This window comes from Rhagoletis zephyria, unplaced genomic scaffold (assembly GCF_001687245.7).
Source record: "Rhagoletis zephyria isolate East Lansing unplaced genomic scaffold, Rhagoletis_zephyria_1.1 Rzeph_scaffold_09779, whole genome shotgun sequence".
Taxonomy (NCBI): Eukaryota; Metazoa; Arthropoda; class Insecta; order Diptera; family Tephritidae; genus Rhagoletis; species Rhagoletis zephyria.
In genome coordinates this window covers 7,176-16,543 of record NW_016166857.1, presented here as the reverse complement: position 1 = coordinate 16,543, position 9,368 = coordinate 7,176, and the positions used below count along the sequence as shown (strand labels likewise).

The 9,368-nt window shown below is 33.6% G+C and overlaps 1 long non-coding RNA gene across 1 annotated transcript in view; it reads left to right on the top strand.

The window, feature by feature from the left end:
• Positions 1-3,506: 3,506 nt before the first annotated feature.
• The window catches only part of LOC108376013 (uncharacterized), a 10,461-nt gene continuing 4,599 nt past the window's right edge, over positions 3,507-9,368 (top strand). Inside the window, exons 1-2 of the long non-coding RNA XR_001849222.1 lie at positions 3,507-3,518; positions 6,813-6,815. This is a non-coding gene — a long non-coding RNA (uncharacterized LOC108376013). The remainder of the gene's footprint in view (positions 3,519-6,812; positions 6,816-9,368) is intronic.

Here is a 9,368-nt window from a genome sequence, read left to right as displayed (position 1 = left end):
ACCGCTGTCGGCAACCGACTGACGTTTTTACAGGAAATAGTGCTTTTTGCGTTCCTATGCACTTCTGCATCTGTTCTCCTTTTACTCTCATTTGAGAGAGTAAAATTGTTGTTAGACAGTTCCACAGGTTTTAGTCCGAAGTTCAAAGGAACAGACTATTCATGAACTTGCAGGAAAAAAACTCCGGACTAAATCCCGTAACTTCCGACTAGGAACAGTTGCTCAGTTACTCTCTCAAAAGTGATCCCACTTACAGGTTTTATGTTATGTTAAGTTCTGACTAAGGGCCGTTTTCTCATCTAACCTTTAGATTACCGGCCACTTTATAGTCTCGATATACGAGTTTTCGTTTTCTCATCAGCGCATTAATTTCTCGAATCGATAAATTGTTGCTCACCCGATGCAACCTTTAAAAATTTGTACCCAACTTTAAATTTTGTTTCGGTTTTGGTTCATGAGTCAGATATATTAGATATTGCAACCAAGGTTTTGGTTTTTGCTAACAGTTGCTCTTGCTTTATATTTGCTTATGTTGCATTGCCAACCTTTGAAATTTTATGACGAATGTAGTGAAGTTTCACACTCGGAAACGTAGTGAAGTTTCACTCTACGGAATAACAAATTTATTTTTAACGGTAAGATAGGAAAATGAAAACACTTTAAAGTGAGGAACAATTTATCTGCCCTGTTAGTAAAGGCAACTTTACAGCTTACATTAGAAAACGGCCCTAAATCCTGAAAACCGGACTGCTGTTGTAACAGACTAACATTTTATACAAAATGAACTTAGGGCCGTTTTCTCATCTAACCTTTAGTTTACCGGCCACTTTATCGTCTCGATATACGAGTTTTCGTTTTCTCATCAGCGCATTAATTTATCGAATCGATAAATTGTTGCTCACCTGATGCAGAGAACCAAAACCTTGGTTGAAATATCTAATATATCTGACTCATGAACCAAAACCAAACCAAAATTTAAAGTTAGGTACAAATTTTAAAGGTTGCAACGGGAAAGCAACAATTTATCGATTCGAGAAATTAATTCGCTGATGAGAAAACGAAAATTCGTATATCGAGGCGATAAAGTGGCCGGTAAACTAAAGGTTAGGTAATGTAAGCAGTAAAGTTGCCTTTACTAACAGGGCAGATAAATTGTTCCTCACTTTAAAGTGTTTTCGTTTTCTAATCTTACCTGTAAAAATAAATTTGTTTTGTCCGTAGAGTGAAACCTCACTATATTTCCGAGAGTGAAACTTCACTACATTCGTCATAAAATTCCAAAGGTTGGCAATGCAACAAGCAAATATAGAGCAAGAGCAACTGTTAGCAAAAACCAAAACCTTGGTTGAAATATCCAATATATCTAACTCATGAACCAAAACCAAACCAAAATTTAAAGTTAGGTACAAATTTTAAAGGTTGCAACAGGTAAGCAATAATTTATCGATTCGAGAAATTAATGCGCTGATGAGAAAACGAAAACTCGTATATCGCGGCGATAAAGTGGCCGGTAATCTAAAGGTTGGATGAGGAAAGGGCCCTTAAACAGTTCNCAAAACCAAACCAAAATTTAAAGTTAGGTACAAATTTTAAAGGTTGCAACAGGTAAGCAATAATTTATCGATTCGAGAAATTAATGCGCTGATGAGAAAACGAAAACTCGTATATCGCGGCGATAAAGTGGCCGGTAATCTAAAGGTTGGATGAGGAAAGGGCCCTTAAACAGTTCGTTTACATTTGAATTTGAAACATAACCTTACTTTTGGACTCCTGCAAATTCCTGCTAGTAAAATTTTTACTTGCAGAATTTGCAGCTCTCTCGGGTTGTTACGCTCTCGAATTCGCTCCCTCTTGCAAATATTTTGGGTTATTGAATGCATTTCCAGTAAAAACCGGCAAGTACTAGTAACAATTTTTTGATATTGAATGGACCTATTGCTATGCTCCTTCTTAGCAGAGCGTAATTTAGCATTTTCGACAACCGAGCCCCTAACCAAATTTCTACAAAAAAAAAATTATTAAAAATCGCCGCGATTATTGAGCCCCTTTAAGCTTGCACATTATTGCCCTGAAATTTAATGGGCTAAAAAATCTGAAAAGAAAGTTGAAAATCCAGCTGAAAATTTGCAGATTGTTTATAATTTTTGCACAATTTTTGTGAATTTATATTTTGTTTGTTAATGAGCATGGCTTTTATGGAAAAATAATAAACATTAAATAAACGAAAGAGAAACAGCCAAAATCGATCAAAATGTTAATGACTTAATCAGCTGATCACAAGTGTATGTATAAAATGATTTTTATATTAACGATCTCAAACCAGTTTACAATGAATTTTAAATGTGCTCTGTCGAAATGATATTGTAATATACTTTACGTACATATCGAGCTCTAACCGCCAAAATAACTTAAGTGACATTTTTTTTTTAATTTTCTTTTTGATGCAGAAATGCATCTAGATGCCCTAGGAATATTTCTGCATCAAAAAGAAAATTTTGAAAAAAAATTTTGCTTACGTTATTTTGGCGGTTGGGGCTCGATATGTACCTTTGTATACAATAAAAGTTTAAATAAGAACAATTTTTTTACATTCATTTGAAAAAGACGTTTTTGGGTGGGAAATGACGTTTTTTCAGACCAAAAGGGACGTTTTCTCATGCCGAAGACCTGGCAACACTGGTACGAATGGCAATTATAATAGGGAGGTTTTAGTTTTTTAAACTATAATTTTATTTTAATACAGTATATTTTGCTTTGCTGCATTTATGCTTAACTGCACATTTAAGATACCTACCCTAAAATGCGCATCAGCGGCATCATTTTTAACATTTATAATGAAACTGCTCCGATAGATGCATTCAACATACCTGTACAAAAAAATACCTGCCTTAAAAATTGTGCAACTATTATTGATTATCAAGGAAATTATTACGTTTACCTGCACTGGCAATTACTTAATTTTAAAAGTTTTTATTTATTTTGCTCATCCCATTCGGTAAAAATTTCGCTTACAGTAATTTCTACGTGGTAAGTGCTCCTCCACTACTTGGTTTCATAGGGATTAGGGTACCTTCTTCATTGAAGTAGTAAATTCGCTTAAGTACCTTTTTCGGTCAAGTTTTCTCGTGCAAAGAAGGATGGGCATCAAAGCAAAATATACTGTATTTGAGAAGCTCTATCAAAGAAACAAAAGGTGGTAGAACCTTCCACTAAGACTTAGATTAAAGCTAAAAATCGCGAATACTATTCCTGAAAATTCCTGCACCTTTGCTTGAAGGTCACTTATAGCCATTTGTTGAACAGGAATAACTGATTTTGGGAAATTTGAGTACCTGCCGCAATTAAGCAAACTTAGGCCTAAATTAAGGCTTGGACTTCTGACTTCAATCAATACCATTCCTGCACCTTGACCCTAAGGTCACCTATAGTCATTTATTGAACAGCTAACATTGATTTTTACACCTTTTTTTTCAATTGCATAATCTTCCAGTATTTTTTTTATTGTTGGACAATAAAAAGTATATATCTAGTATAGGTGACCATCAGGGCAAGGTGCAGAAAGAAGTATTTTCAGAGAAAGTAGCCTGTAGTTCTAGCTTTAATTTAAGCCTAAGTGGAAGGTTCTATCACCTTTTGTTTCCTTGCTAAAGCTTCTCAAATATTGCAAAAACGCGATTTTTTTACACTTTCACCACATTTTTCCCAAAATCTGGAGCTGATGGAACTTTATATTTACGGATTCTTGATCAGCACAAAAACGCTTAACAGCTTTTACATTTGCCACATCAAAATCGGTGTTGCCCAGTATTACCTACACTAATTATATAAAGAGAAGCTCCTTCTTTTTATAAAAGGTGATCTCGCGAACGGATGTACCGATTTTTTTGAAATTTTGGACACCTACTGCAGACTTTCGATATATTAAGGCATCACCCATACATATCGAATTTTTCATACCGTATATCTCTGGAAGTATTTGTGGCAGTGTTCTGGAAAATGGTATAGAGATGGCTACTGGAAAGGGCATGGTGCTTTCCAAACATATTGAAACTTTTACCTATCTGTAAATATATACAAACAAAGACTTATTCTGGTGGCTGAACTCCTCCTAAACGATCGAAACGATTTTAATGACATTTTCTATGTGCTTGAGTAGGTCCCTGTATAGTTTAAGTTCACAACTTAAAACGCAAGGTGGCGCGTGAGTCGAGTTATTACTCAAAATGGTATTTGTGCTCCAATTTGAGTCATATTNTTTTCTATTTTCTTTTTGAAGAAACAAAATATAAAATAGTAAAGTCTGGGGACACCAATTGGTCATGTTTTTTAAGAATGACCCACATATCGAATTTTTCATACCGTATATCTCTGGAAGTATTTGTGGCAGTGTTCTGGTAAATGGTATAGAGAGTGCTACTGGAAAGGGCATGGAGCTTTCCAAACATATTGAAACTTTTACCTATCTGTAAATATATACAAACAAAGACTTATTCTGGTGGCTGAACTCCTCCTAAACGATCGAAACGATTTTAATGACATTTTCTATGTGCTTGAGTAGGTCCCTGTATAGTTTAAGTTCACAACTTAAAACGCCAGGTGGCGCGTGAGTCGAGTTATTACTCAAAATCGTATTTGTGCTCCAATTTGACTCATATTCGAGATATATGAATAGNGGGACACAAATTTTCTTCATAAAAATTATACAAAAAAATTATTTTTCATCATTCTTTTCTATATATGGTATTAATATACACAAACTGAATAACAAAAATTGAAAATATTATTTTTTTTCAATTTTATTTCAACTGAAAATAACTATTAAATTTTTATAAATTGGCTCGGGACACAGGTTTTTGCTAAACCTTTGACATTGAAAATATTTTTCAAGTTATTTTCAGATAATTAATTATTTTTGTTTTATAATATAGTTACGTAGAATCGATAATAATTTATAAAAATGCAGTTATTTTTCTATTTTCTTTTTGAAGAAACAAAATATAAAATAGTAAAGTCTGGGGACACCAATTGGTCATGTTTTTTAAGAATGACCCACATATCGAATTTTTCATACCGTATATCTCTGGAAGTATTTGTGGCAGTGTTCTGGTAAATGGTATAGAGAGTGCTACTGGAAAGGGCATGGAGCTTTCCAAACATATTGAAACTTTTACCTATCTGTAAATATATACAAACAAAGACTTATTCTGGTGGCTGAACTCCTCCTAAACGATCGAAACGATTTTAATGACATTTTCTATGTGCTTGAGTAGGTCCCTGTATAGTTTAAGTTCACAACTTAAAACGCAAGGTGGCGCTGGAGCTGAGTTATTGCTAAAAATCGTCGATTCGGAGGCATTAGGGACCATCAGAACCATTGCGGCCCTTTTACGGTGACTAAACATACCAATGATACTCACCAGTTTGGAAATTGCCACCAACTATACTATACAGATTCAAGGACGATTCACCATCGAGCCTCAAGGACTTCTTCCCGGTATAACGCTTTCGTCAGGTTATTTAAGACGGCAATGGAGGATATGCCCTCTGTCGACCACAAAACCAAACGTGAACGTGAATTGCTGGCGAAAACGTTGTACCAAATGTTTCAATAAAAAAAACTAATTTTGGGCGGGACTAAGTTCGCCAAGTCTGCTAGTTGTATATAAATTTTTTGTCCACCTCATCAATATATGTATTTCTGGGCTTAAAACGAAATCAAAATTCGTAACTAGGGGTGTACAGAACAAAGGTCATTCTTGGTAACTAACTACATACATATGTATGTACATTAGGGCGTTCATCGAAAATGTTCTTGTTGGTTGAAAAATTAAGGCTCCGGTGAATTATGAATATTAAATTCCAATTTTGAACCACTGTGTGCTGGCTTCGTATGAATTATGATAAACGCATTTTGGTAGCAAAGGATGGTGAAGTTCTTGAAAAGGATTTGGCTTAATTTTTCGCTACAGCAGGGGAACTTTTACAATTAAATAATGTAATTAACCGGTAAATATTTGGTTTAAATTGGCTTGTTGGGACTTTTTATCGGGTAAAATAAAAATAACCCATATTTCCCTTAATTTTTTAAATTTTGGCCATCGATAATTTCCACAATTTCAAAATAGTAGTACTATCTAAAATAAAATGTATTTGTAAATAAACTGATGGCTCATTTATTGCAATCGTATAAAAATTGTTGAAGATTTTTTTGAGCAGTGTGACTAAGGAATTCATCAATATTTATTCAAAATTGATATATATGTACAATCGCTCTTTAGCAAAGAAGTGGCTTTTCAAAAATTTTTAGAAATTTACCGATTTCAACCAAATTTGGAATACACATTGCGCTCAGGCTTCTGCTGAAATCGGACAAAAACCACGGGCTCCACCAATGTAACGGTAATTTCAAAAAAACTCAAAGCTAGCTATATTTTAGTAGGAGTAGGTTTTGTCCAATTTCAAAAATATTCAAGACGGTATTTAAGGAGGCTAAGCACATGTGTATACAAAATTTGGTCGAGATCCGTCAAGTAGTTTTTGAGATACGCATATATCATAAAGTGGGTGGTGCCACCCCCATTTTCCTAAAATTTCTTGAAAAGCCACTTCTTTGCTAAAGAGCGATTACATATATCAATTATGAATAAATACTGATGAATTCCTTAGTCACACTGCTCAAAAAATCTGAAAGTCCGGTACATAATCAATATAAATTCAAGACCGTAATTAAGAAAAGTCGCCTAACTTCGACAATTTTTTTGCAATTGCAATAAATGAGCTATCAGTTTATTTAAAAATAGATTTGCTTTAAGATCGTACTACATATTTGGAAAATGTAGAAATGATCGATGGTCAAAGTTTAAAGAATTAAGCCAAGTCCGACAATAGATTATTTTATACCATTTTAAGGGAATATATGTATATCCTNAAAATAGATTTGCTTTAAGATCGTACTACATATTTGGAAAATGTAGAAATTATCGATGGTCAAAGTTTAAAGAATTAAGCCAAGTCCGACAATAGATTATTTTATACCATTTTAAGGGCCTATATGTATATCCTTTCTCAGACCATATTCGATCTTTGAAATTGAATCAAAAATAGTCATTCAAAAACTTATAAATCTACAAAATCGTATTTTCTCACCTAAATCTACCGGTCAAGACCTCTAAATGACCTTTAAAATCTATAAAAATAGACAATAATATTTCTCATAAAAACGAACGAAATTAGGGGGTAGGGTCCAAACTGACATGGAAAACATTTAAATGGTGTAATCAAGCGCAGGCAATCATTATTAGGTACGTTCGTTTAAAATCTCCAGTAAAAAACATCCGACAGCAAAATTCGAGCGAAATGTCATCTGTTCTCTCATAAGATAAAAATATCCAGAATAGTACGCGAATAGAAAATTTGCAGAAACTTGCAAGTTAGACGAACAGCTGACAGAATTTTAGCAGACATTCGAAAGTGTAAAATTTAAAACGTACGAAAACTCTTCACAAAGTGTTATCCTGACACAGTTTATTGATTAAACGAATAACTACTTTCTTCTTACATGTTTAATTAGTCGCTGATGCAAGATCCGGCAACGTCTTTGGCATCTGACGTTTGCTACCGACTTTCACTGTCATCGTGGCGATCGCTGATTGGCTGTTCTACTTTGCTATGTGAAATCGGGAGAAGTCCGTACAATTGAGAGGCGAGTATTGGGATTTTTTTTTTGGCAGTCAGGAGACAAAGGCAAGTTTTTTAACGTAGCTAAAGTATTACTGAATATCTGATATTAATTGTTATTTAAATTCTAATACCGATAAAGGCCACGTTTAAAAAAGTCAACGGTCGCATTTTATCATTTTTAACTTCCAAACCATCAAATTCAATTTTGTGATTTGCGTAAAGTCCTACCAGCTATTTTTGATCAGCTGTTTTCCGTTGGCAAAAATTTTTCTAGCTGAAACTAGCAGCTTCCCCTCAAAATGAAATGTCATTTTTCTCTCTCAATTTCCCCTACTTTGCAAGTTTTTTGCGTAAGCGAGCGCAAAAAGCTGATAGTTCTTGATATCTTTCAATAATTAACAGGTACGCGAATGCAACTAATTTTTATAATTTGATGGCTTATTTATATTTTATTAATTGATTCTAAATTTGTAGATATGTACCTATATACAGGTACGCGAATGCAACTAATTTTTATAATTTGATGGCTTATTTATGTTTTATTAATTGATTCTAAATTTGTAGATATGTACCTATATGCCCAGGTTAGGTGTAAAAATGCATGCTTAAAATCGTCTTGATTAAATACATTCTGACATGAACATACTTACATACACATTTATGTACGTACATGCATATGGGTGTATATGCAGAGATTTAATGACAGCCTCATTAAGTATTTTTTAATTATTTCGCATTCACAATCGCACCTACAAAAAAAAACAATAATCACGCTAACCAAGTGTTAGGTGCGTTACTTTTAATAGAGTATAACAATTTGACTAGTTCAATTTTAAATACATACTCACGATAATCACTGAGGTGTGGAAAGCAATTTGTTACAGCAAAATAATTAGACGTTCAGTTTTTGTTTATTTATATACAAGTTAATCAATCAATCAATTTATGAAACTTATGCTTGTTTGTAGACAGTTATTACATGCATGGATTAGAAAATAACACTGTGTACTATACTTCTACTTGGTGGCAGATTCTGAAACACCTGCTCTAACCCATAATTTCAATAGCGACAGGTGTTAGACATATATGACATAGAAATAACTTGAGTAACTAGATCCAGACTTTGTTGCGAATTAAATTGCCTAGTTAATGCTTAAACAACACAATGGGAAAAAATACTGACATATTTGTTACGTACATGCGATTATATATGGCAATTACAATTATTTTTTGTACTGAAGTACATACGCATTTTAGAGTGCTCAGATCATTTTCTTTTAACATATATCGTCGGCTTAGAGTGCAAAGATGCTAATTTCAAACGATGACGAAGGAAGCGATGTCCAACTGCCTGCCTATGACGAGGAACGAGTAGAAATTACGCGGTTGAAAAACAACTAAGCTGTTGAATACAGTGCTGCCAGAACTTTTTCAGAGAAAAAGCAAAATGGGCCAAAATAAAAAATAAACCAAAATTTTTGTTACGACTAAGAAAAATAGCTAAATTAACAAATCAAATATTTTTGGTCGTTTTTATAACTTCATAATAGTGTCTATGTGTAAGATAAAAATTATGCATTCTTGTAAGGAACAACTTATTTGTACTTAAGTAAGTAAATATTTTTCGTAGCTCCACAAACTCTAGGCAATTTAAAACAAAGTTTAATTCCACCTCATTGTTCTGTAAA